This window comes from Tasmannia lanceolata, unplaced genomic scaffold (assembly GCF_043159265.1).
Source record: "Tasmannia lanceolata isolate RefF3 unplaced genomic scaffold, GAP_Taslan_0.1 ptg000018l, whole genome shotgun sequence".
Classification (NCBI taxonomy): domain Eukaryota; kingdom Viridiplantae; phylum Streptophyta; class Magnoliopsida; order Canellales; family Winteraceae; genus Tasmannia; species Tasmannia lanceolata.
In genome coordinates, this window is record NW_027518695.1 from 45,983,645 (window position 1) to 46,009,555 (window position 25,911).

The following is a 25,911-nucleotide window of genomic DNA, read 5'->3' on the forward strand; positions in this document are numbered from 1 at the left end:
TGAAGACTTTCTTTGATCAACTTTATCCAACCCATAAAGTCCTTTTGGTACGATAGACAGAGGTTCAAGCCAAAAAAAGAAGAAAAAAAAGGATGGAGTCTGAAGACTCGCTAGGCTGAAAACCCGAAAGGGCGGTCTGGGCAAAAGTTAGGGTCATTCACCCGCTAAGTTGAAAACCCGCGAGGGCGGCTTAGGCAAAAATCAGGGTATTAGCCTGAAAACCCGTGAGGGCAGTTCAGGCAACAGCTAAGGCAAGCGGTCCGCCAGATTGAAGACCTTAAAAGGCAATCTGGTAAAAAGGCAATGACTTCACACAAGGGGCAAGCCATCAAGCAACATGGATCTCTTCCCTCTTCAGAAAGAAATTTAAAGATCCGAGTAGTTCTAGCAAGCTTTCTTTAACACTTCTCTAAACAAGGGGCATTGAGACCGAGCAATCCGAAAGGAGATAATAACCATGACAAAAATACTGAACGAGGAAAATAGAGCTTCTAAACACAGTATTCAGAATACTCTAGAAGTGGCTAGCCTGACCTTTTAAATCTTAAAATCACATCAGACACGGAAGCAAGTCTAGTTTATCTTAGGGTTCTAGCCTAGTTCTTGGACTCCTAATCCCGTGCGTCGAGTTATCTCTAACTCCTCAAAATTCTCTCCATTTTGTCCCCTCTCTCTCTTTGAAGCCAATGTGTCTGGCGCTTGAAAAGCAGGCGATGTACCTCCAAAAAGATAGAAAAAAAGAAGAAAATGACAATCGGTTCAAGGAGTAGAAGGGTAAAAAAGCCTTTAGAACTCTGATATGAGAAATACAACATTCAAGCAAGAGAAGCCACCACATTACTCCTACCATCCGTAGATTCCTAACATAGAAGCATTAACATTCACCAAGGGTATCCTACGGCCATGTTTATTAGGGATGTGTTCGATCCATCGATCACGACCTATTAAGCATAGTCATAAGAGCCAAGAAAGCAACAATAGAAACTAGGGGCATCTTTGTCACTTAAAGCAAATCAAGATGAAAACTATCCCTAGATGTCTGACTTCGTCCAGTAGAACCAGCTCATAGCCCAAACCTAATGTGCCATCCTTATCAAAAGTGATATCCCAACAGAGAAAATCCTTTTCGTAAAAGATTTCTAGCAAAAATCATCAAGGCATTCATATCCTTTTAAACCCAACCCAATTGAAATCCATACCCTCGAAATCTCTTCAATCGTCAGCCAAAGAAACATTCATCCTCTTGAGCCCGTTTGTACACGGCACCCAACCTTATTACTCCGAGTCTCTGAATCCTGTTACTCCAAATCTCTGAATCCTGTCTCTAAATCTTTGTTCATCCAAATCCTCAACAGAAGAAATACCTATTTAACTTAATCATCCCCAGCAAATCCATTCAACCCCATGCCGTTCATTTCCGTCAAGAAATCCGAATTAGGACTAGATTCGTCTAGGGCCTTTGAGTGGACTAGCCGTTCATTCAGACCAAATCTTTCTTGGACTAGATGTTGACCCATCTAGGGCCTTTGAGTGGACAACTATTCACTCATACCATATCTTTGCTTCCGAGTGGACTATTTGTTCACGAAGACCGTGTCATTGCTTCCGAGTGGACTATTCGTTCACGAAGACCGTATCATTGCTTCCGAGTGGACTATTCGTTCACGAAGACCATATATTTATTTTCGAGTGGAATATTTGTTCATGAAGACTGTATCATTGCTTCCGAGTGGACTATTCGTTTACGAAGACCGTATTATTGCTTTCGAGTGGACTATTGTTAGCCCAAGGGTTCCCCATGGGTTCATTCAATCACCTTGTTTTGATGATTAACAAACACAAATTGATTAGTCTTTTATGGACTAATTGTTTGCCTTGAGTGTTGTGCTATACACAGGGAATTCACATGTCAATCCATGCTAGCACACACCATTGATGGCCTATTCTTGAAGATGAACCAAACAAAGGACAAAGGAGCTAGAGCATATTTGGACAAACCATACCTTGGAGGATCAACCAAGGAGAAGTTCCACACAACCATATTAAAGCATTGAACAAACAAAGGAAGATCAATGAAGGCCAAAGCTTGTGGATCAACAACTTGCAAATGAGCTTGAACCAAATTGTGGCATCATCCTTTGAAGGTGTCAAGCAAAGAAGCTCAACCTTGAAGATCCCAAAGCAAGCCAAGTACACTATTGAAGATCAAATGAAGATTGGCTCAAGAGAACAAGAGAGTACTTAGAATGGTAGTATGCATCACCTTTCTCTCTTGTATTTTTTCTTGATCAAGGCACACCTTAAAACCCTTAAAAATATATTTTTCAAAGAGACTAACACACCCTTTAAGGACTTAAATGGATAAGTGAATGGCCATGGTGGTGCACCAATATGTTGGGTCCCATATGGCATTCAACACAACATTGAACAAAACAGAGTTCCAAGTGAACAACCTGGACCAGCAACTAAATCCTATCATAACTTGTTTAAAACATTTTCAAATATTTTTGAAAATATTTTTAACAGATAGCTCTCATTTTTCTCATATCCGTACAGTATAAAAATATCGACATTTGTCGAGAAACGAAGGAGATATGAATTTTTGAAGTTGGACACTGATTGCTGGAAATCCAGTCTCGGAACTTCGAGAATTATTCTAGGAGCTCCGAGCTCGGAACTCTGAGAAAATGCTAGAAGCTCCAAGAAATGCTCCAGGCTCTTAAAATTAAATCTCTGTTTGGTTTCTCGGAACTCCGAGAATACCCTCGGAACTCTGAGCAGTGTATTTGTTCAAAAAAATATAGCCGTTGGAGACCCAACGGCTAGTTGACTATTTGACTCAGTTTTGACTGTTTTGCCCCCCAAACGGTCACATGGAGTTTGGACTTCATATATACCCATTCAAAGGGTCCAAAACAATATATGAATATGCTCCAACTCTAAAGAACCCTAGAAAACTACTTGAAACTATTTTTGGGTTAATTTTCTCTCACCAACCTCTTGTGCCTTGATTTGAGAAAATCATTTGAGATTGGTTTAGGCATTACTTGTAATCATCTTTGAGAGTGCATTGTGAGCTTTACTTTGTATTAGCCTATCTAGATGCAAGTAAGCAACATCTTCTTCTCTTCATTGTATTTGGCAACAAAGGGCGCCGTATTTAAGACCCTTGGAGCTTGGACACTCGGATTGTACAAGGCGAAAGGAACGTCGTATTTAAGTTCCTTGGAAGATAGTGGATACCTCAAGGAGAGCAAACTTGAGAAGAGTGGAGTAGGTCTTGGGTTTAAGACCGAACCACTATAAAAGCCATTGTGTCAAAGCCTCTTATCTCTCTACCTCCTCTTGATTGGTGATTGGTACACATCTCTCTTACTCTCTCTTGTAGGTGCTTTAATATTCATATCCTTGCTTGAGTGAGTGATTAACACTTAAGTTGAAATTGGATATCCATCTCTTGCTAATTAAGTCTCTCATCATTCTAATCAAGTTATAAAATCAACTAGGGAATAAAGTTTACATCATTACTATTAAGCTTAATTAATCAAACTAACTTAATTGAGAAAAGTTAAAACTAGGATAATTTTGGTAAAGAGTTTTTAAAGAGAATAAGTTTTTTAAAGAAACCCAATTCACCCCCCTCTTGGGTTGCCTAGTGGGATTTCAACTATTCACTCACGAAGACCGTATCATTGCTTCTGAGTGGACTGTTCATTTACGAAGACCGTATCATTGCTTCAGAGTGAACCATCAGTTCACGAAGACCGTATCTCAGCTTCCAAGTGAATTAATCATTCACTTAGACCATTTTGGACTAGATTCGTCTAGGGCCTTTGAATGAATCAATCATTCATTGAAATCATTCTTTATCTGGACTAGAATCGTCTAGGGCCTTTAATTGAATTATCCATTCACTTAAACCATTTCTTATCTGAACCAGCTTCGCCTAGGGTCTTTAAATGAATTAACCATTCATTTAAACCATTCTTTATCAGGACTAGATTCTTCTATGGACTTTAAGTGGATTGTTCATTTACTTAAACCATATTATTTCCATTCCTTTACTCAAGTAATTCTCATTCTGGGCTAGATTCGTCTAGGGCCAATAAGTGGATTACTCATTCACTTAATCCATTCTCTAATCTGTTATCTATCCATTGAACTCATTCATTCCTCTTCCGGACTAGATTCGTTTAGGGCCATTAATTGGGATATCCGCTCACTTGATCCGTTCATTTTCTCTCATCCTAATCAATCCCCACAAAAGATTCTTTTGCGCTCCGCCTTTTACGGTGTTCACATCCGTCTTTTACGACATTCCACCTTATATGGTATTCACATCTCGCCTTCTATGGCATCCTGTGGGACCCGATCCCACGAGAGGGGAGGCGAACCGCCTCCCCCTCTTTTGGTCTCTCGTACCATGCGAATGGCGTGTGCCTTTTACTTTCAATATAAATCATCTTTTCTGAACTTGGGATCACTAAAGCAATCCGAATTTCACACAAAAGATAATAATCAGAGTCGCCACTTAGGTAAGAGACCTAGGACCCATAAGTGACACTGCAATGATCTGCGGTCTCAGAAGTCTAGATTTGTTACCTGATTACGAGAATGGAAGGTATGGGGAATTACCACTATATGCACCATTCTTGCCTGATAATCCGGTCTTCAATTTCAAAGGTTAACTCTCTTAAATTTCTTTTAAAAGGCTCATTTAAACTCTCTTAATGTGATCTATGTGACATGCATCCTAATATCTAATTTCGATGTGGTTCCTATATGTGTCTTTTGATTTTTTTAAATTTGTTTGATTCGATCTATATGAGAGTTCTCCTAAAATCTAATTTCATGGAAAATCCTAAGTGATTTAATCAATTTAATTTAGGGTTTGAAAATGATAAAGAAATAAATAAACTAAAAACCTACAAACCCTACAGAAGTGTGTAGGGCCGACTCGTGCATCGAATGCTATCCCAGCATCCAAGCTGCCTATGTACCCCCAAGCCTCACTAGGATTAGAGTCGACGTAGTTCGGTCCTAAACTAAGCTATATGCCTAAACATCTAGGACATCAATCTAAATTGGACTAACTATTTCAACAGTTTAAAGGAATTCATTTAATTCAAGTTGAGTAGCTTTTATTGTCCTAGGACTTTATCTAAGATACTATATGGTCCTATCTAAGTGCAAGACGTTCCCTAAACTAATGCAGGTGAACCCACATCCTAGATTAACTAGGCTTGTCCTATAGGGAAATGGGTTAACTAGTATAGCTAGATCTATGACTCGATTACTAATAATAACAATCGGTCGTGATGAGGCTGAACTCCTAACTCTAGGACACCCTAGAACCTAGAACACAACGTGACGTAAGTGTTCCTAAGGGGCCCTAAAGGTTCCTATGATGGGAGACCGCAATCCAACGGTTCTAAAGACACAGATTAAATTAATTCAGTTTGCTGAAATTAACAATTTTTAGTTCCTTAAGGTTTTCGAATCCTAAAATCTAAGGAATACCAATGGCTCTAATACTAGTAAGTTTCAGCCTTGAATTGCATCATGGAAGGGAATCATGCTTTCCACCCTTGCATAATTTAGCACGTAAGTTATAGTATGTTATTGCCTGGTATGTTTTTCAGGATTTCCGTGGACAGTAGACCTCGGAGCCAATAACGTACTATAAGTTACATGCTCAAATTATCAAGGATTGATCACAATTATTATACAATTATGAATGCGATCTTGACAATTAAACTATCATAGCATTGCAAATTTACAAAGAAAATCAATGATTCCTACGGTTTCTGTTTCAATAGTTTAAAGATTGAATACATGATGTAGCATTAGAATTCTCTGAAATTTTTTATAACAATTTGAATTTATTTCAATTTTCTTAAGGATTTTAAAAAATTTTAGTTCAGATTATAGATTTATACATCAACTTATAGTGAATCTAATTTAAAGAAGCTGAAAATTTTACAGTAGATTTCTATTTACCAGAGAAGATTACTGTAAAATTTTAATGGATTTTAAATGTGTTTTGCTATCAATTCTCTAATGTTGAAGATATCTGTCTAGATTATAAATTTACACATAAACGTATAGTAAATCTAATCGCAATAAGAGAAAATTTTTATAGTGGCTTTCTCTTAACCAGAGCAGATTACTGTAAACTTTTTATGGATTTTAAAGATGATTTACTATTAATTTTTTATTTCAAAGATATCTGTCCAGATTATAAAATTACAAAGAAACACATAGTAAAGGTAGTTCGAATCGATCCAAACATTTAGGAGAACATGTCATTCTAGCACTAAATCTCAAAAAAATATTTTTAGAATTGTTTATTGTAATTGGCTATTTTTTTCAGATTTAATATGGTATGCTTGATTTAGCATAAAAAATCATAAGACATATCTAACAGTAACAAAAAATCTTGAAACATTCACTGGAGATCAGATCAGGTTTTAGTTACTTCTCATCCAAATTTTACTTCTGAAAACCCTGTATATTTTTCGAAAATTAGTTTTTCTCAAAAATACCCCTAGAATTAAATAAAATTTTAAACCCCTAGAATCCAGAGAACCATTGCAGATATATTCATAAACCAGTAGCCTCCTCCTGTCCTCGACATAGAATCCACTTAACATCACCACATTCCTGTGCTGTGCACAGCTTAGAACTTCCACCTCAGAACAAAACTCGAGATCCCCTTGAGAATTAGCCAGTTTGTGCTCCTTCACGGCAACTGCCTTGCCATTTGGTGAGACCCCTTTGGAAACAGATCCAAACCCACCTTCAACCAAGAAGTTTGCTTATGAAAACCTACCCGTAGCAAGTTCCAGCTCAGCATAGCTAAACGACCTTGGGAGTTTTCCAAAAAATAGGTGCTTTGTGTTGACATATCGAACACAGTGGAGGAGGTCCGAGAGGTGCATTTCTCTATAGTGATATTGCTTCTCTATTGTTTCCACTTAAGTCCATATCTACTCTATAATTCAGCATGAAAATTCCAGCTTCACAGTCAAGTTTAGAGAATTTCTCCAGCAAGGCTTTGGCAGTGGAATTCTGAACTCTATCATTGTGTCTTTGCGAGCTTTCCTCAACGTGTTATGAAGATGTGCGGCCAGCACTGATAATCTCTGCCACCCATGTTGGAAGTCTAAGCTAGTCGAAGGAGGGCTCAGATTTTCACTATCTATGTCAGAGCTAGTTGCATCCAAATTCCTGTCTTCCTTTGTTATTATAGACTCCTTTTTCTTCAGGTTTCCATTAATTTCAAAGATAAAAAAATGGTGATGTTCCAGGATCTGAACTTGATATTGAGGAAGTCCCGGCCTCGGTTGCAGTGAATAGAGTCCCAAGCTCTGGACTGCTAGATGGAGTCACAACTACCCCCCCCCCCCAAATGGAATTCAGATTATCACCAACATCGTTTGGAGGTTTTTCAGATGCTTCTTTTGACTGCATTTATCTTCATGCTTCAGTTGTTTGTCCAAGATAACCCATTAGCTTGTGCTTTCCTAAATTCTACAGCTACTGCTCCACATGGAGATACAAAAATGATCTTTATCTTGATATTTATCTTGTTTGAGTCATGAACATCATGAAGCTGAAGCATCATTTAAGAACAGGAATCTATGGGCTAGCAGTCATGAATATCACCTTTCTGTGTCCACTAGCAGTCTCCTGCAAATTTTGGAAAACCCCATTTTCTATCAGAACTATGGGCTGGGACTACCACCAACAAAGTTATACAATCTCCAGGTTGAACAACATAAGTCAAGGCCCTTATAAGAGCAGTCCTAGGAATTTCCTTGGAAGCCTTAATAGCAACCACAACCTTCTCGGCCACACCCGAGCCCTTATCCTGCTTCACACGCTTCTGATGTAGATTGGTACTCATCCCACCTATCCATAATTCTAATGAAAGTCTTATTACCAGAACCACCCTCTTAAACCCATCTCACAGAAATCCATTTTCGAGAAAGGAAACACAGGGGCAGAAGACATAGAAGAACCAAAAACAACAAAGCTGTCTATCATTATCCTAATTCGACCAAGCTAGATGGAGTGTTTACCCTGAATCCAAATATCAACCTATTACCTATACCCATTCTTCTTATGGCAAAATCCGTATGACAAAGTACACATGTAAACCAATACTTCTCTTAACACTAAGAAGGATGTAACAAAATCATGACCTCAAAGAAGCAAATAGGCTCAAATATTCATGAAACAAATAATTAGCGAAATTCTAGTTGAGACAACAAGCTGAGAGTACCACTCCTTCTTGGATGCAAAGAGGTATTGTGGGACCCGGTCCCTCGAGAGGGGTGGGGCGCGAGCCGCCACGCTCTCTATTGGTCTCTCGTACCCACGCGATTGGCATGTGCATTTTAATTATTGATTTTAATTCATCTTTTATATGAACTTGGGATCACTAAGGCAATCCGAATTCCACACAAAAGAGACTGACAGAGTCGCCACCTAGATGTGGGATCTAGGACCCATAATTAACCAGAAATCTAGACTCGCTACCTGGTTACAAGAATGGAAGGTATGGGGAGTTATCCACCACATGCACCATTCCCGCCCGATAATCGGTCTTCGATTCCAAAAGCTAACTCTTTTAAATTTATTTTAAATGGCTCATTCAACTCTCTATTAATGTGCGAACTAAGTGACATGCATCCTATGATCTAATTTCTTTGTGGATCCTAAATGTGTATCTTGATTCTTTAATTTGTTTGGATTCAATCTAGGTGCAAGTTCTCCTAAGATTCTAATTTCATGGAAAATCCTAAATGATTTAATTAAGAATGTACAAGAAAATTAATGTACAAAAACCCCACAATTTGTTGTGGAGCCGACTCGCGGTTGGTATGCCATCAGACATCCAAGCTGCCTACGTACCCAAGCCTCACTGGGATCAGAGTCGACGTAGTTCGGTGCACCTAAGCTAAGCTACTTATGCCTAACTCAACTAAGACACCGACCTAGACGGGATTGACCGTTTCAACAGTTTTAGGAGAAGTTATTTAATTCAAGTTGAGGATTTTATTATCCTAGGATTTCATCTAAGATGCTATATGATTCTTATCTAAATGCAAGTTGTTCCTTAGACTAATGCAGGTTAGCCTATATCCTAGTTCACTAGGCTTGTCCTAGGGAAAGATTGAGTGACTAGTGTAATTAGACCTATGGCACGGTTGCTATCCATAGCAAGCGTACGTGATGATGCTGGACTCCTAACTCTAGAACTTCCTAAAACCTAAGACTCCCTAAAACTTAGGACAAGACACGACACCAGTGTTCCTAAATTGGGCTCTAAGGGTTCTTATGACAGAAACCGTGATCCAACGGTTCCCAAAGATACGAGACAAATCAATTTAAGCTCTTGAAGTTAGTTAATTTCAGATTTAAAGGATTTTCAGTTTCTAGGCATTCAAGGATTACCAATGGTTCTAGGGTTCACCAATTTCGGCCCAGAATAGCATCCAAGGGAGGAAATCGTGCGCTCTTTCCTTGTGCAATTTAATACTTAGGTTATAGCACCTTATTGCCTGGCATATCTCAAGATTTCCGTGGACAGTAACCTCGGAGCCAACAACGTGCTATAGCTTAAATATTCAAATTGTCAAAGATCGAGTGCAATAGGGATACGATTATGGATGCACTGGCCATTTTTCCAGGGAAATGTAAAGATCTTAAAATTTCTGTTTCAATGGATTAAGGAGTTAATATGTGACAGAGATTTAAGGTTCTTTAGAGGTTTTCAGATGAATTTCAATTAATTTCAATATTTTAATGGATTTTATCAATTTTAAACCATATGAGTGATTTTACAAGTGAAACTGTTGCAAACGAATTTGAAATGATTTGAATCTTCTAAAGCAGCAATATATGATGAGATGTAGCTTATTAGAAGAGTTTTGCAGGTTTTTACATTAAGCTCATATTTAATTTTGATTTAACAATTAATTGACCAGATTGCAAAAATAACACAAAAACTACTAGAAATAGATATCTAAATTCAATGAAATTTCTACAGTAGTAAGATATAAGTCAAAATAGCATACTGTGAGATTTTCATGAATTGTAGAAACTATTTACTATCAATTTTGGATTTTTCAATTTTCAATCTAGATTATGAATTAACACTACACCCCATACGAAAAAAGATCTCAATCACTTGAAAATTTTACAGAAGTAAGAAATATGAAATATAAGACTACTGTAAAAACTTTGAGAATTTTATCTGTGATATGATGTCAGTAAAAATTCCCCAAAATCTAATAATTTTCAAAGAAAGCATAAAATAATATACGAAACAAATTCTAAAATTGTTAAAAATTCATGGTAGAATGTATCAGTATCATATTATTTTCCCACAAAATTTCTTTAATTTTGGAATTCGTTTAGTATATATTTTATTTTTCTTCGTGGAAAAGATATTTTTGAAGAGTTTTCTATTTTTAAAACACGATTTTCGAGAAAATTACGATTCCGAAAAATGTCCTCCAACCTTATTCTGATGTGATGAACATAAGAAAATTTTAAAATTCCAAAAAATAGATCATCCTGAGATGGCTATTTTTTCAAATTTCGTAATTACTCAGCTAATATTTTAAATAAAATACCACTCTTCACTCAAATTCGAAAAAACCGTTGATCCAATGTCCGATCCGATCCGATAGTTATTTTACTCTATTTAAGTAGAACATCGTATTAAATTTTGGGACGAAACGGATTTGAAACACTCATCTAGATCATGATTTTTAGCTCACACATTTAATATTAAATTAAATTTAATTAAAGGCTAAAACCCATGCAAAAATCCGAAAATATACCAAATAATTCTAAAAAAACCCGAGAACAGTGTACCTACCTACGGTCGAGGTCCTCGCCGAATCCAAGAGCCGGAGAATCCGAGAAATATCGCCGACGCGTAATCCGCTCCGCTTTCTTCCCTTTCTTTCTTCTTCTTCTTTACTTTTTTTGTTATCTTGCTTCTCTCACGATGGATGGGGAGAGAGAGGTAGGGATGGGCTGAGAGAGAGAGAGAGAGAGAGAGAGAGAGAGAGAGAGAGAGAGAGAGAGAGCCGTGTTGAGTGGGATATCAGAGACAGAGAGGGATGATCATGAAAGAGTAAGGAGGAAAAAACAAAAAAAACAACAGAGACAGGGAGGAAGAGTGGGGTATATGTAGAACGTGAGAGTGAGGGAGAGGTAGAGAAAAACCCGACTAACGGGTGGGGGAAAGTGTAAACCGAGTGGGAGAATTGGGAGTGAGAATGGGAGAGACAAAAAAATAGAGGTGGATACGGTACTCTGTTTTGGAGAGTTTTCCTTTTTTTTTTTTTTACTTTGTGAAAAACATGAAAGGCTGTTGAGGGGAAGGATATATGGGAGATGGAAACACAGAGGGTGGTGGAGAGAATGAAAACACAGAGGGTGGGGAGAAGAATAACCGGTTACTCTGTTTTTGGTGTGGAGAGAGTCCGAGAGTCACAGAAGAAGAGAGAAAACAGAGGGTTGTGGGATCTCAAGAAGAGTGGACGTAGGCCTTGGGTTTGAAGGCCAAACCACTATAAATCTTGTGTGTATATTCTCTCTCACTCACTTTACTTTATCTTGTTGTGGTGTTTATTCTTTATCTTGCTTTATTTGCATGAATCATCAACAAAGTATTTGTCAAAAGAACTAAAGGGAGTAGATCAACTAGGGTTCCACCAAGTGTTTGATAAAATGCCTAAAAGAAATCATTCATCTTATTCCTTTATCTTGTTGTGGGATTTGTATTTTATTTGCAATCTTTAATCATCCACAAATCATTTCGATAAAATATTAAAAAGGAAATAATTAACTAGGGTTTCAAAAGTCACCTAACAAGTGTTTGTCAAAAGGTCTAAGAGAGAATATTCATTTAAACTTTTGAAAACTAATCTTGCAAAAGTTTCTAAAAAGGATAATTTTTTTATAACACAACCAATTCACCCCCCCTCTTGGTTGCCCAACTGGGATTTCAGATTGTCTAAACCCTAACTTTCATTAATATACCCTATTTGAACAAGGGTTGGACTAATTGGTGCTTAATTAATGGATTAACTTTTAATCTTCCACCTAATTAAGCCTAAAATTTTTAATTGACCAATTCACCCCCCCTTGGGTTGTCACACTTGGATTTCAAATGGTCTCTGTAAGCCCAATGGTTCCCACCTTGGCACTCCCATCTTATTTTGATGATTCCAATACACAAGTGATTTATATCACTAATGTGTTTGAATGTCAAAGTTGTAGATTATAATTGCGCTAAGACAAGATTGCTTGGATTAAGGCCAAGAAGCATTCATTTGACCACATTCAGAAGACTAAAGTCATCGGAGATCCAAGACTAATGAAGACTTGCAGAATCAATTGAAGATCGAAGTCATATTAGAATGTATAAGATCCAATCCTAGTATTAGATTTTAAGAGGCATAAATTTAAGTAAATAAACACACACCCTAAATATTTTAAGTGATTGTCCTTGTGGTGTTCCAACACTTTGGAACCCTCATAACAATCCCAACTTGGTGTAGACTTGGAAGCCCAAAAACAAGAATTGAAAATCTGCTAGACATAGGCTTCTCGGAACTCTGAGAGAATTCTCGGAGCTCCGAGCTCGGAACTCCGAGAGATTCCTCGGAGCTCCAAGAAATGGTCCAATAGCTTTTTTTCCAACTTCTGTTTATATTCCCGGAACTCCGAGAGAAATTCTCGGAACTCCGAGAATTCTCTCGAAACTCCGAGACCACTATAACGGTAGAAATTATAGCCGTTGGGAATTTTTGCAGGAATTACCACTATGCCCTCAAACGATCATAATTGGGTTTTTTTTATAAATATGGGTATTCTAAACTTCCCTAACAAGAATCCTAACACTCAAAAACTATATTTGAACATCCTGAGAGTGATTCAAGCTTGTTTATGCCTCTCATCCTCTAAGATTAGGATTTGGATCATTAGGCTCAAATTGTACATCTTCTACAAAGTTTGTAAACCCTTGTGAGGGATTTTTGTTCTTTCTTTCTTATTCTCAAGATTGTATTTGGGCGAGTGTTCGGAGAAGCGGAGCCCACTCTCCGTGGTGAGGATTGCCACCAAGGTTAATGCAATTGGAATTGTAATCGGCACCGATCTTCGCCGAAGTTAAGAAGATCAATTAGTGAAGCCATCAACGGGTTTGGTTGGTGGAGTGAAGTAGGCCTCGCGTTGGAGGACCGAACCACTTTAAATCTCGGGTGCAATCTCTCTTGTCTCTTGCCTTTCTTTTATTTGCACTTAGGATTTAACTTGCATGCTTAATTTTCATCTTGATCTCTTAATCTTCAAAATTGGGTTTGAGTTTTCAAAAGATTAAAACTTGTTAGCAACCTAATTTTTTCCTCCTCATTAGTTGCCATACTTGGGACCACCCTTGGAATTTCACTTGGTATCAGAGCCTTGGCTCTTAAAAGATTTTCTGTTCTTAAAATCTTTGGTAAATTTTTTTTTAATTTTAATAAGGGAAAGATCATAAAATCTTTGGCAACTTTCTATTTGTGAAATGGCAAATACAAATGGAACCGGACTTCCAGAAGGCCATTCCACAACTAGACCTCCTTTCTTTGATGGGTCCAACTATGGACATTGGAAGACAAGGATGCGCATCTATCTTCTTTCGATAGATGTGGAGCTTTGGCATATTGTTGAAAATGGATACATTTTGCCTTCCAAGCCATTTGAAGAATGGAATGTTGTAGAGAAAAGGCATGTAAATTTAAATTACAAAACTATAAACTCTTTGTTTTGCGCCTTATCTACGGAGGAGTTTAATAGAGTAGCTCTTTTTTATTCCGCCAAGATTATTTGGGATACTCTTGCCGTTACCGATGAGGGAACATCACAAGTCAATGATTCCAAAATAAACATGTTAAAGAGCAAATATGAGATTTTTAGAATGGGTCAAAATGAAAGTATTTCTGAAATGTATACCCGATTTTCTAAAATATCTAATGAATTAGCTAATCTTGGTAAATCTTATCCTACTGATGAGCTTGTGAGTAAGTTGCTTTGGTCTCTTCCTCCACATTGGGATCCAAAGGTAACCGGATACAAGAATCAAAGGATCTCAAGACACTAACTATGGAGGAGCTTGTAGGATCTCTTATCACTCATGAGATGCTCCTCACTAGCCGTCAAGAAGAGAAGAAGCCGAAAGAGAAAGAAAAAGAAAGTCGATCTTTAGCTCTAAAGGCCTCCAAGACGGACTCATCATCCTCAAGTGATGCAGATAGTGATGAGGAAGAAGCGTTAAGAAAATTTAAAAGCTTATGGAGAAAGAAGCATAAAAAGAATAAAAAGAAGAAGAAAGAAGAAAGTGAAGTTGAGGGAGGTTTAAGATGCTACAATTGCAAGAAGACGGGACACAAAAGACCGGAGTGTCCACTTCTCAAGTCATCTTCCTCAAAATACAAGGGAAAGAAGAAGGATTGGAAGAAGAACAAGGTTCTTGTAGCCACTTGGGATGCCTCTAGCACATCGGGCAAAAGTTCAAGTGAAGGGGAAGCAAATAAAGATGACCTTTGCCTCATGGCACTCTCCCATGAAGTTGAGGTAAACTCTAACTCCTCTTGTAATTCATCAAGTAGTGATAGTGAAAAAATATCTTATGATGAATTGTGCATTACCTTGCATTCTCAAATTTCAAAAAATAAAGTTCAAAAGAAATCTATTTCTAAATTAGAAAATGAACTTGATGTTTTAAAAAATGAGTCATCCTCTTCCATATCTAAATCTCAAGCACAAATTGAAAATTTTATACTTGAGAATAAAACCCTTAAGGGTAGTTTGGATGAGAAAACTTGCCAAATTGTTAAACTTCAAGATGTGGCAAGCTCTTCCAAATCTTATGAAGATGACACTAATGATTTTCAAAATCAAATAACCCATCTTCAAAATGAAAATGAAAGATTAAGATTATGTCTCCATGGATTTCTAAATGGTGATAAAATTATTGACATAATCTTGAAAAAGGCTAGTCATAGACCTAATCATGTATTTTATGATAGGACTAGTCTATCAAACCGTCACGTTAGATGCCATTGTTGTGGAATCAATGGTCATTACTCATTCCAATGTGCATCTAAAATTAGGGATTGTGGTGAAACCAAGAAGACTTGGGTTCCCAAAGCCCCCATATGATTATCTTCATATGTGTTTTAGATTAGGGGCTTGAACTTAAAATTGAATATCTTTTTATGGTTATTTAAATATCCCCTCATGTGTTGAATAAAAACTCTAAATAGGGGGAGTTCTATGTTTGTCTTTTTCCTTGAAAAAGGGAGTTTAAAATTGTAAATTTCATCCATTTGATTTTCTTTTACCCCAATCTTTTTTATTGATGCCAAAGGGGGAGAGATATATGCATGCTTTAATTGGAAAATCTCTTGTGCTTGTCATCATCAAAAAGGGGGAGATTGTAAGCCCAATGGTTCCCACTTGGCATTCCCATCTTATTTTGATGATTCCAATACACAAGTGATTTATATCACTAATGTGTTTGAATGTCTAAGTTGTAGATTATAATTGCGCTAAGACAAGATTGCTTGGATTAAGGCCAAGAAGCATTCATTTGACCACATTCGAAAGGCTAAAGTCATCGGAGATCCAAGACGAATTAAGACTTCTAGAATCAATTGAAGATCGAAGTCATATTAGAATGTATAAGATCCAATCCTAGTATTAGATTTTAAGAGGCATAAATTTAAGTAAATAAACACACACCCTAAATTGTTTAAGTGATTGTCCTTGTGGTGTTCCAACACTTTGCAACCCTCATAACAATCCCAACTTGGTGTAGAGTTGGAAGCCCAAAAATAAGAATTGAAAATCTGCTAGACATAGGCTTCTCGGAACTCCGAGAGATTCCTCGGAGCTCCGAGAAATGGTCAAGTAGCTTTTTTCCAACTTCTGTTTATATTCCCGGAACTCCGAGAGAAATTCTCGGAACTCCGAGACCACTATAACGGTAAGAATTATAGCCGTTGGGAATTTTTGCAGGAATTACCACTATGCCCTCAAACGGTCATAATTGGGTTTTTTTTTTATAAATATGGGTATTCTAAACTTCCCTAACAAGAATCCTAATACTCAAAAACTATATTTGAACATCCTAAGAGTGATTCAAGCTTGTTTATGCCTCTCATCCTCTAAGATTAGGATTTGGATCATTAGGCTCAAATTGTACATCTTCTACAAAGTTTGTAAACCCTTGTGAGGGATTTTTGTTCTTTCTTTCTTATTCTCAAGATTGTATTTGGGCGAGTGTTCGGAGAAGCGGAGCCCACACTCCATGGTGAGGATTGCCACCAAGGTTAAAGCAATTGGAATTGTAATCGGCACCGATCTTCGCCGAAGTTAAGAAGATCAATTAGTGAAGCCATCAATGGGTTTGGTTGGTAGAGTGGAGTAGGCCTCGCGTTGGAGGACCGAACCACTTTAAATCTCGGGTGCAATCTCTCTTGTCTCTTGCCTTTCTTTTATTTGCACTTAGGATTTAACTTGCATGCTTAATTTTCATCTTTGATCTCTTAATCTTCAAAATTGGGTTTGAGTTTTCAAAAGATTAAAACTTGTTAGCAACCTAATTTTTTCCTCCTCATTAGTTGCCATACTTGGGACCACCCTTGGAATTTCAGTCTCTCAGTGGACTTCACCTGGGACACCACAACATAAAGGTGTTGCAGAAAGGAGGAATCGAACTCTGTTGGACATGGTTCGGAGTATGATGAGCTTCGCCAACGCACCATTGTTTCTTTGGGGCTACGCCTTAGAAACAATGCTCTATGTCCTCAACCGAGTTCCTTCAAAGTCAGTGCCGATGACTCCGTGTGAGAAATGGACGGGTAGGAAACCCTCATTGAATCATATGAGGATATGGGGATGTCTATGGGGATGTCCTGCCCATGTGAAAAAGATAGGCACTGATAAGTTGGAGACTAGAACCTACATGTGTGTGTTTATTGGGTATCCTAAAGAGACGAAGGGTTATTTATTTTATAACCTAGGTGAACAGACTTGTTTTGTGAGCCGGAATGTCGTTTTCCTCGATGAAGAATTCCTCCTAAATGCAGGCAAGAGGGATATGATTACCTTGGAAGAGCAATCTAAAAATCCAATGGAGATAACACATGAGGACACTGAACAGGAACCCACATTACCTATTCCGACACTCCGACGTAGTACGAGGGAGATCGGCTACCTAGTAGATTTGTTCATCTTGGTGAAGTTTATAGTATGGTCTTTGATAGAATCGAGAAGATCCCCATAATTACAAAGAGGCGATGTCAGACATCGATGCAGGAAAATGGCTAGATGCAATGAAATTTGAAATGGACTCGATGTATTCCAATAGGGTCTAGAACCTAGTAGATCCACCAGAGAGCGTAAAGCCCATTGGGTGCAAATGGATCTATAAGAGGAAGAAGGGCCCGAATGGAAAGGTGGAGACCTTCAAGGCACGGCTAGTGGCGTAAGGCTATAGTCAAAAGGCTGGCATTGACTATGAGGAAACATTCTCACCAGTGGCCATGCTAAAGTCCATTTGGATATTGTTAATGATAGCAGCACATTATGATTATGAGATCTGGCATATGGACGTCAAAACTGCCTTTCTGAATGGAAACATTCAGGAAGACATTTACATGACCCGGCCCGAGGGTTTTGAGGTTGCCGAAGATAGTAGTCAGAAAGTGTGCAAGCTGCAGAAATCCATCTATGGATTGAAGCAGGCATCCCATAGTTAGAACCTCCGTTTTGATAAGGCAATCAAAGAGTTTGGATTCTCTCAAAACATGGACGAGGCTTGTGTATACAAGAAGGTCAGTGGGAGTGCAGTCACTTTCTTGGTACTATACGTTGATGATATACTAGTCATTGGAAATGATGTAGGGATGCTTTCGAGCACAAAGATATGGCTGTCCATCCACTTTGCGATGAAAGACTTGCGAGAAGCGTCGTATATTCTTGGCCTTAAAGCGTTTAGGGACAAAAAGGATAGGTTGGTTGGACTTTTACAAGAAAGCTATATCGATAAGATATTAGCTCGGTTCAACATGATGGACTCTAAGAAGTGGTTAATACCTTTTTGGCATGGAGTCAAGCTTTCTAAGATATCACCCAAAACGTCTGAAGAAAAGCAGAAGATGAGCATCACTCCCTATGCATCAGATGTGGGTAGTTTGATGTATGCCATGCTATCCACTATGCTTGTTAGCCCAAGGGCTATCATGGGTTCATTCAATCACCTTGTTTTGATGATTAACAAACTCAAATTGATTAGTCATTTATTGACTGATCGTTTGCCTTGAGTATTGTGCTATAGACAAGAAATTCAGAAGTCAATCCATGCTAGCACACACCATTGATGGCCTATGCTTGAAGATGGACCAAACATAATGTAAATGAGCTAAAGCATACTTGGATTAATCGTACCTTAGAAGGTCAACCAAGGACAAGCTCAACATCAACCATCTCAAAGCATTAAACATAGAAAGGAAGATCTCAGAAGGCCAAAGCTTGTGGATCAACAACTTGCAAAGGAGCTTGAACCAAATGGTGGCATCATCCATTGAAGGTGTCAAGCAAAGAAGCTCAACCTTGAAGATCCCAAATCAAGCCATGCACTCAAAGAGAAGATCAAGCAATGGCTACCTTAAGAGCTCATTCAAGAGAGTGGTTAAAAGGGTGGATTGTATCACCTATCTCTCTTGTGTTTTCTCTAGTCAAGGCACATATTAAAACCCCTAAAAATATATTTTTCAAAGTGATCAATAAGCTTAAAGAAGGGCTTAAATGGATAAGTGATTGGCCATCGTGGTGTACCAACATGTTGGGACTCATGGCATTCCATCACATTTGAACAAAAATCGAGTTCCGAAGAAACAACCTGGACCAGCAACTAAATTCTATCAAAACTTGTTTAAAATATTTTCAAATATTTTTAACAGATAGATCTTATTTTTCTCATATCCGTAGAGTATAAGAACGTCGAAATCTGACAAGAAACGAAGGAGATATGAATTTTTCAAGTTGGTGTGGACCCCGATCTGAGAGAGAGGCGGAGGACGAGCCCCCACACGCGAGTCTCTATAGATCATCCACGTGAATGGAGAGCTCTACCAAAGAACTCTCGAAAGAAGAATGCCTCTCACAGCATGAGTGGCGATACAAAGGGTGAGATACCTCTCGATTCGGGGACTAGCCCAGATTCGAGGCGCACCTTAAACAAAGAAGAGTCGCCATCCAAGGAAGTAGGCCCAGGATCCCATACTATGCTCTGTTGCAACGGATAACCAGAGATATAAAAAGAAGGTCCGTGCCTGGTTACGAATTTGGAAAGTCCGAAGAGCACCTCGTCCGCCCAAGTGCCAGCACCTGGTCTCTTGTGCCATTTACTTATTAATTTTGAAGAGTTTTGGGCAAAACTCATATGAAATGAGAACGAATATCTCCGAGAAGACGTCTACCTAGTCACACATGTCTCGGAGATGAATAATAAGCACACATAAAAGAAATGAAAAATAGTGTCGCCTAAGAATAGCTAGGTTATGAGTGTCATACCTAATTGGTGTCTAAATTCTGGTGTGCAAACACATGCATGCTACAGCTAAAGGTATAAGGTCTGTACATGAAAGTAAGAAAACACAGCAAAACATACAACACAAATCAACTCTATATATGACTGGACAAGATGAATCCTAAAACTCTAATGCGACTTAACTCGGACCAAGATGGCCGTCCATCCCATCTGCTCTACGTATCCCGGCCTCGGGAAGAATCGGAGTCAACGTAGTTCGATGACCTATTCTAACTACGATGCCTAACCATCTAGAACCGCTATCCTAGACTCGATCTACTAGACTCGACTGATTTTTAAAGCTTTTTGTAAGATTGCTTAAATTCAAGTGGATTGTAATTTTTAGGACTCTCTATATGCCCTAACTAATGCAAGTTGGTTAGCCTTAAGCTAATGCAGGTGGGCCTTATACCCTATGTGTAACTAGGATGTATATCCTAAAGAAAACCATGGGCTGACTATATGCTTCTTAGTCTAGCCATCGGTTCGACTAAATGTCTAACCGATCAACTTGAGGCCTCCTAACTCTAGAGACACTCACACGACAGGACACACCATATCAATACAAACAAAACAGACTCCTAACTCTAAAACACCCAAACGGCTAGGACAGACTCCTAACTCTAGGGGAAAATCTTTTTGAAAAAGGTTTCGAATGATTTTTGTATTTTTCAAAGGTTTAAAATGTTTATTTTTAAAGGTTTGGCTGGACTTGGGATGTGGATCCCAAGCTGCACTACGTACCCTGTTGAAAGGGATCAAGCCAACGTAGTTCGGAACAGATTTTCCTAACTACTCCTATGACTCAAGATTTTTGAGATTTTTGATTTTTTTCAGATGTTTTTGTTGTTTTTGACACAAGAGGACATAATCTTATCACCATAAGGGCAGGACAGACTCCTGATATCCCGCAAAGGTTGGACATCATCCTATGCTTTGCGGGGAAAAAAGACAGAATTACGACTCTGCAAGGGTTGGACACCATCCTATACCTTGCAAGAGTGGATAAAAACACATGATATGATGAGAGGTTGGAAAGAATCCTAACCCCTATGATGATAGGACTGACTCCTGAAAGATTGACTCTCTAGCTAAGGACAGACTCCTATGCTAAGACTGACTCTCAAACAAATGACTCTAAGAGAGGTACTAATGAGACATGGCATGTCTCCTAGGGATGGACTCATTAATGAGACAAAGCTTGTATCTAAAGGATATAATTTTTGCTGCATGAGACATAGCCTATCTCCCTGAAGGTAAGCTTTCTTACGAGACAAAGCATGTCTCTCTAAACGGGTAAGCTCTGGATAACTCCTTCATTGCCCTTGCAATGAGAGGACAAATTATAAGGGTTTCTAAACACTGAGTAAGTCTAAAAAAATAAGAGAGTAGATAAGGAGGGGTGTCAATGAGACTAAGCAAGTCTCCAAAAGAGAGGGGCTCCATATATCTCTTTCATTGCCCTGGCAATGAATGGGTTTCTAATGTACAAGGGATACACACCTAAAAGACTGGGCAAGTCTTTTAAGTAAAGAGGGGAGTGCTACTTGGACTGAGCAAGTCCCCTAATGATGGGCTTAGGCTAGCGCCTTCATCGCCCTTGCAATGAAGGATGAAATAACCAAATAACTATAGTATGAGAAAATGTCAAAACAAAAGAGATTGTAATCATTAAGACCATTTGATATTGTATTCTTCCAGATAGACTTCTCACCATTAGGGAATATTTAATTATCTCAACATCATCTCTAAGTGTTTTTTTTTTTTAAAATTAAACAACACATACAAAGGATAAACTGAGCAAATACACTTTAATTTTCGCACTAAAATATGTATCATGTTTCAACCACAACATTATCTCGAATCATCAACATTATTATGGCTTCTCTAAGTAACCACCAGAACCTCTATATCCAAATTCCCTATACAGTTACATGATGGAGTGAATCTTTCAATCTTAATGCCATGCAAAAAGGGATATCACTTTCAAGGTCTATAAAGAAAATGACTCAGGATGAAATTCAAAAGTATAAAACAACCTTTGGCAAGCAGCAAAACAGTATGCTCCATTCTATTTTATTTTGCTTTACAAAGAGTTCTAAGTGACCTTGACGTATGTATATCGAAGTACTCATGATGTTAAAAATAAGTGTAGATAACCCAAGCTTCTAGACATATGACCAAACACCTGCAATCTATATATCCTTCTAGCCATGTGTTACGCATATTAAACCAAATCTCAAAAATCAGCTGAGTTCTATCTAGTATTAATACTTGGATGCCCATTTGCTCTACCAAATCTAGACTAAGACCACAACTCACATAGATTTCAATCCACACATCGTATGCACATGAATTGAAATCAAATCTATATGGGCTTCACCTTCATCCAACACCTATAACTCCAATGCCCTGTGTGCAAGTAACCATTTAATTCAAACCCATTACACTGTGCATTGTGCACACATAATCTCATCAGACCCAGCCAAGGTGCTATGTATCTCTAGTCATTATTTAAACCACTAAAGAATATGAATTATTTGATATAAGCTAAAATAACCTTATAAATGCCATGGATTGCTATAAAGATACAATCTGGATACAGCTTGGAGTCAAAATTTACAAATTAAGCTCTAGCTTTCATTCAGTTAGCTGAATCCTAAATCCATGAATTACCTATGCAAGATCTTGTCAAAAATTTGTAAATCCCGAACTATACCAAATCATTTTACTATCAATATTCAATCAACTTATAACCGCATATAAAATCTCAAATGAAGTTGAAAAACAAGGATCAAATGCAACTCTCAGAGACAAAATACTCGTAATATGTAAACACATCAAGAAATGAGTTTATTCGAAGTTACCTGTGTTAAATTCTCTTGAAGATAATGAAATTACCAACGAAAACTTGGAAACAGCACCTAAATCCTTCTCACTTCTCACTCTTCTTTGTAAATCTTGGTGATTCTTTTAATTTCTCTGATCCAAATGATTTTGACCTCTAAAATTCCAATCGGAGCCTCAATGCCCTAATAAAGTATACTCATCTAAAATTTTATAGGATTTTGAATAGAATTACGACCGGAAAACAGCTATTTAACTCTTCTTTTCCACTCTCAGATCTTCGGCGATCAAACGGAGATGATGACAGGAAGAAGGAAATGAGAAGAAATTAGGGTTTGAGAAGCTTTGATTTAGGTTTTGAGGATGTAAAGAATAAATGAGATGATGCTATGGCCTAAGAACAAGAAAAATGATAATACTGTGATCGAAAATGGAAAAATTAAAGCCTGATCTCCGGTGAGATGGCCGGAGAAAGCTAGTCGGAGAAATGGAGAAAAGAAGGGAAGAACAACTAGGGTTTGGATGAAGAAGCTCGAGATTTGAACTCAAAGGAAATAGAAAAGACAAATTCAAGTGGAGAAGAAGGATCAAACGGAATATTAGCCGGAATCTTACCGGAGTTCGACCGGAGAAGATGAAGAATGGCCAGATCTAAACTCTCTCTCTCTAAGTTTTCTCTCAGATTTTCTCTCTCTAAAAGGGAAAAACGAAGATTCTCTCCTTTTTCTTTTTTTAAAGCTTGAGTTTGGTATTTATAGAAAAATGATGAAATTGATATTGGCAACACCAACTGATGGGCGCGCGGATTTTTGATAAGGCGCGCGAAAAAATGATATGCGCACATTTCAATCGTGTCCTATTTGGATTATGATCGCACCGTTCCAGGATAATCCACCCCACTTCTAGGCATTTGCACTACGACCTTGCTTCGGCTCGTTCGCTGGGCAAACACGCTCGGATTTTGATGAAATTTCACAGGGACCTTGCTGGGACCCTAAGCTAGCATAGGATGAAGTTTGGGACCCTAGCTGATTGATTTGGTGGGGTTTTGCATAAAATTAGAGGGTTTAGGATACGGTCAAAATGGGGTGTCTACAGTTGGAAGCAGACTACTAGAAATCCCGTTTCGGAGCTCTGAGAATTTCTCTCGAAACTCCAAGCTCAGAACTCTGAGACATTTCTCGGAGCTCCGAGAAAACAACCTGGAACAAAAAAAATATAGCCGTTGTGGCTACAACGGCTAGTTGACTATTTGACCCGAAAATGACCAGTTTGCCCCTGAAACGGTCATATTGAGTTGGGAACCTATATACCCATATGGGTCAAAACAAAGATGATGAACACTTCCAACTCTAATTAAACCCTAGAAATTATTTTTTCAATCAAATTTGGGTTTTTCTCTCCAACTTCTCTTTGTGCCTTTACTTTGAGCAAATCATTTAAGAGTGGATTAGGCATACAAAATAATCATTATTGAGAGATTATAGTGAGCTGTACTTGTATTATTCAAGCCTACAAAGAAGCTAACTATGTGCACTTCAACCGTCATCCTATAAGCATTGAGGGTCTTCAATTCGGCCCGACAAAGAAAGGTGAATCAACATTGTAAGGGTCTACTCTTTCGCCTGTTAAGAAAAGTGAAGATGTTGTAAGGGTCTACGCTTCGGCCCGGTAAGAAAGGTGAAGTACATTGTAAGAGGGGTCCCAATCCGGCCCGTTAAGAAAGGAGGATCATTTTTAGTGGATTTTTCCAAGGAGACAAACTTGGGAAGAGTGGACGTAGGGAATCTCCCGAACCACTATAAATCTTGTGTGCACTCCCATCTTCTCCCTCCTTTTCTTTGTGGTGTACGGTAATCCCTTTACTTTGCATTTTTCACTCCCGCATTATTTTTACAAAGTAACAAGGGCAAAATTAATTGTGGTGAATTTATTTTGCATGCATTTATTGTTTATTGAACAAGGGTTAGAAAAGAGAAATGATAAGTAACATCTAAACCCTAACTTTCATTATTTTACTTATTTGAACAAGGGTTAGATTCATTAGTGCTTAATTAGAAAATTATTTTCTAATATCCACCTAATTAAGCCAAGAATTTTTAAATATCCAATTCACCCCCCCTCTTGGGTTGCCTATTGGGATTTCAAGGCCCGATATCTATTACTCCGTGTGCGTAGTTAGCAAATACCAAGCCAACCCAGGTATAGAGCATTGGACGGCAGTGAGGCATATTTTTAAGTACCTTAAGAGGACTAAGCATTACTACTTAGTCTATGGTGGTGTGGATCCCGTCCGGAGGTCGCCCCCTTTCGCAGCCCACGAGGGTGTGTGTTATGATGGCGCCTTTGTCCATTGATTTTGAATATGATTGCCTTTCTCGTAAATTTGAGATGAAAACCCCAACTTACGAAAGAAGCCATGACTAGAGTCGCCACCTAGATTAGTGACCTATGACCCATAATTAACTTTGTAAATTTGGTATACGATTCCGAGTTAGGTAAGTTACCTGATTATAAGGAGGGAAGGTATTAGGCACCCTTCTTGCCAGATGAAAGTCGATCTTCACCTTTTTAAAACTTTAATTATCTAAATTTTAACTAAAGGGAATAAATGTGCTTATTCTTATTGAGAGACCTAAATATTACTAATGATTTGACCGTTCACAGTTTAGACTCATGCGGGCCAGGAGTGCATCCTACATGCAACTACATGCCTATGTGCCTATGTGTGCGATTTGACGATTTATGGAATTGATGATGATTTGGTGTTAGTTGAATTTGATTAATTCATTTGACGTGAAGTGACATATGCTATATGAACTTAGATCTAATGCAATGAACCTACGTTGCATTTTTAGTATTTCTGTGAGAATTTGGATTTAAAAGTTCTATTGGGGAACCTAGAGTGTCACTTCTAAGTTTTCCAATCCTAGAACTTAGAACTTAAGATTTTGGAGGTTGAGATTTTGAATTGAAGTTTTCCAACTTGAATAGCTTGAGTTCTTTAGATTCTTAGAATTTTCGAATTCATTTAAGTTCCAAATTTAAACAAATACAACTAATCATGCAACATGAAAAGTAACAAAACAAGCAAAGCAACTAGCAAGATACCCAAACATGTGATTTTTAAGCATATGATAAGAACAATTAATAAATAAAGAAATTTAAACGTGCAATTAGCCATGAAACTAAACAAAAAGAAACATCTAGCATGCAAAAAGGTAAAAGGGAATGGAAGAGATGAAGGAGGGTATGGGAAAGGAAAGAGGTAGAAGAAAGATGCGACTGAACTTGGGGTGCCAAGTTGCCTATGTACCCTATCCAATAGGGATCAAGCCACACGTAGTTCCGTTGACAGATCTGGATTCGAAAGATAGGATTGAATATTAGGATTTGGA

At 38.1% G+C, this 25,911-nt stretch overlaps 1 pseudogene; it reads right to left on the reverse strand.

Moving 5' to 3' along the window:
- Nucleotides 1-843: 843 nt before the first annotated feature.
- Nucleotides 844-7,909, reverse strand: LOC143850358 (inactive protein kinase SELMODRAFT_444075-like; annotated as a pseudogene).
- Between the last annotated feature and the right edge of the window lie 18,002 nt (nt 7,910-25,911).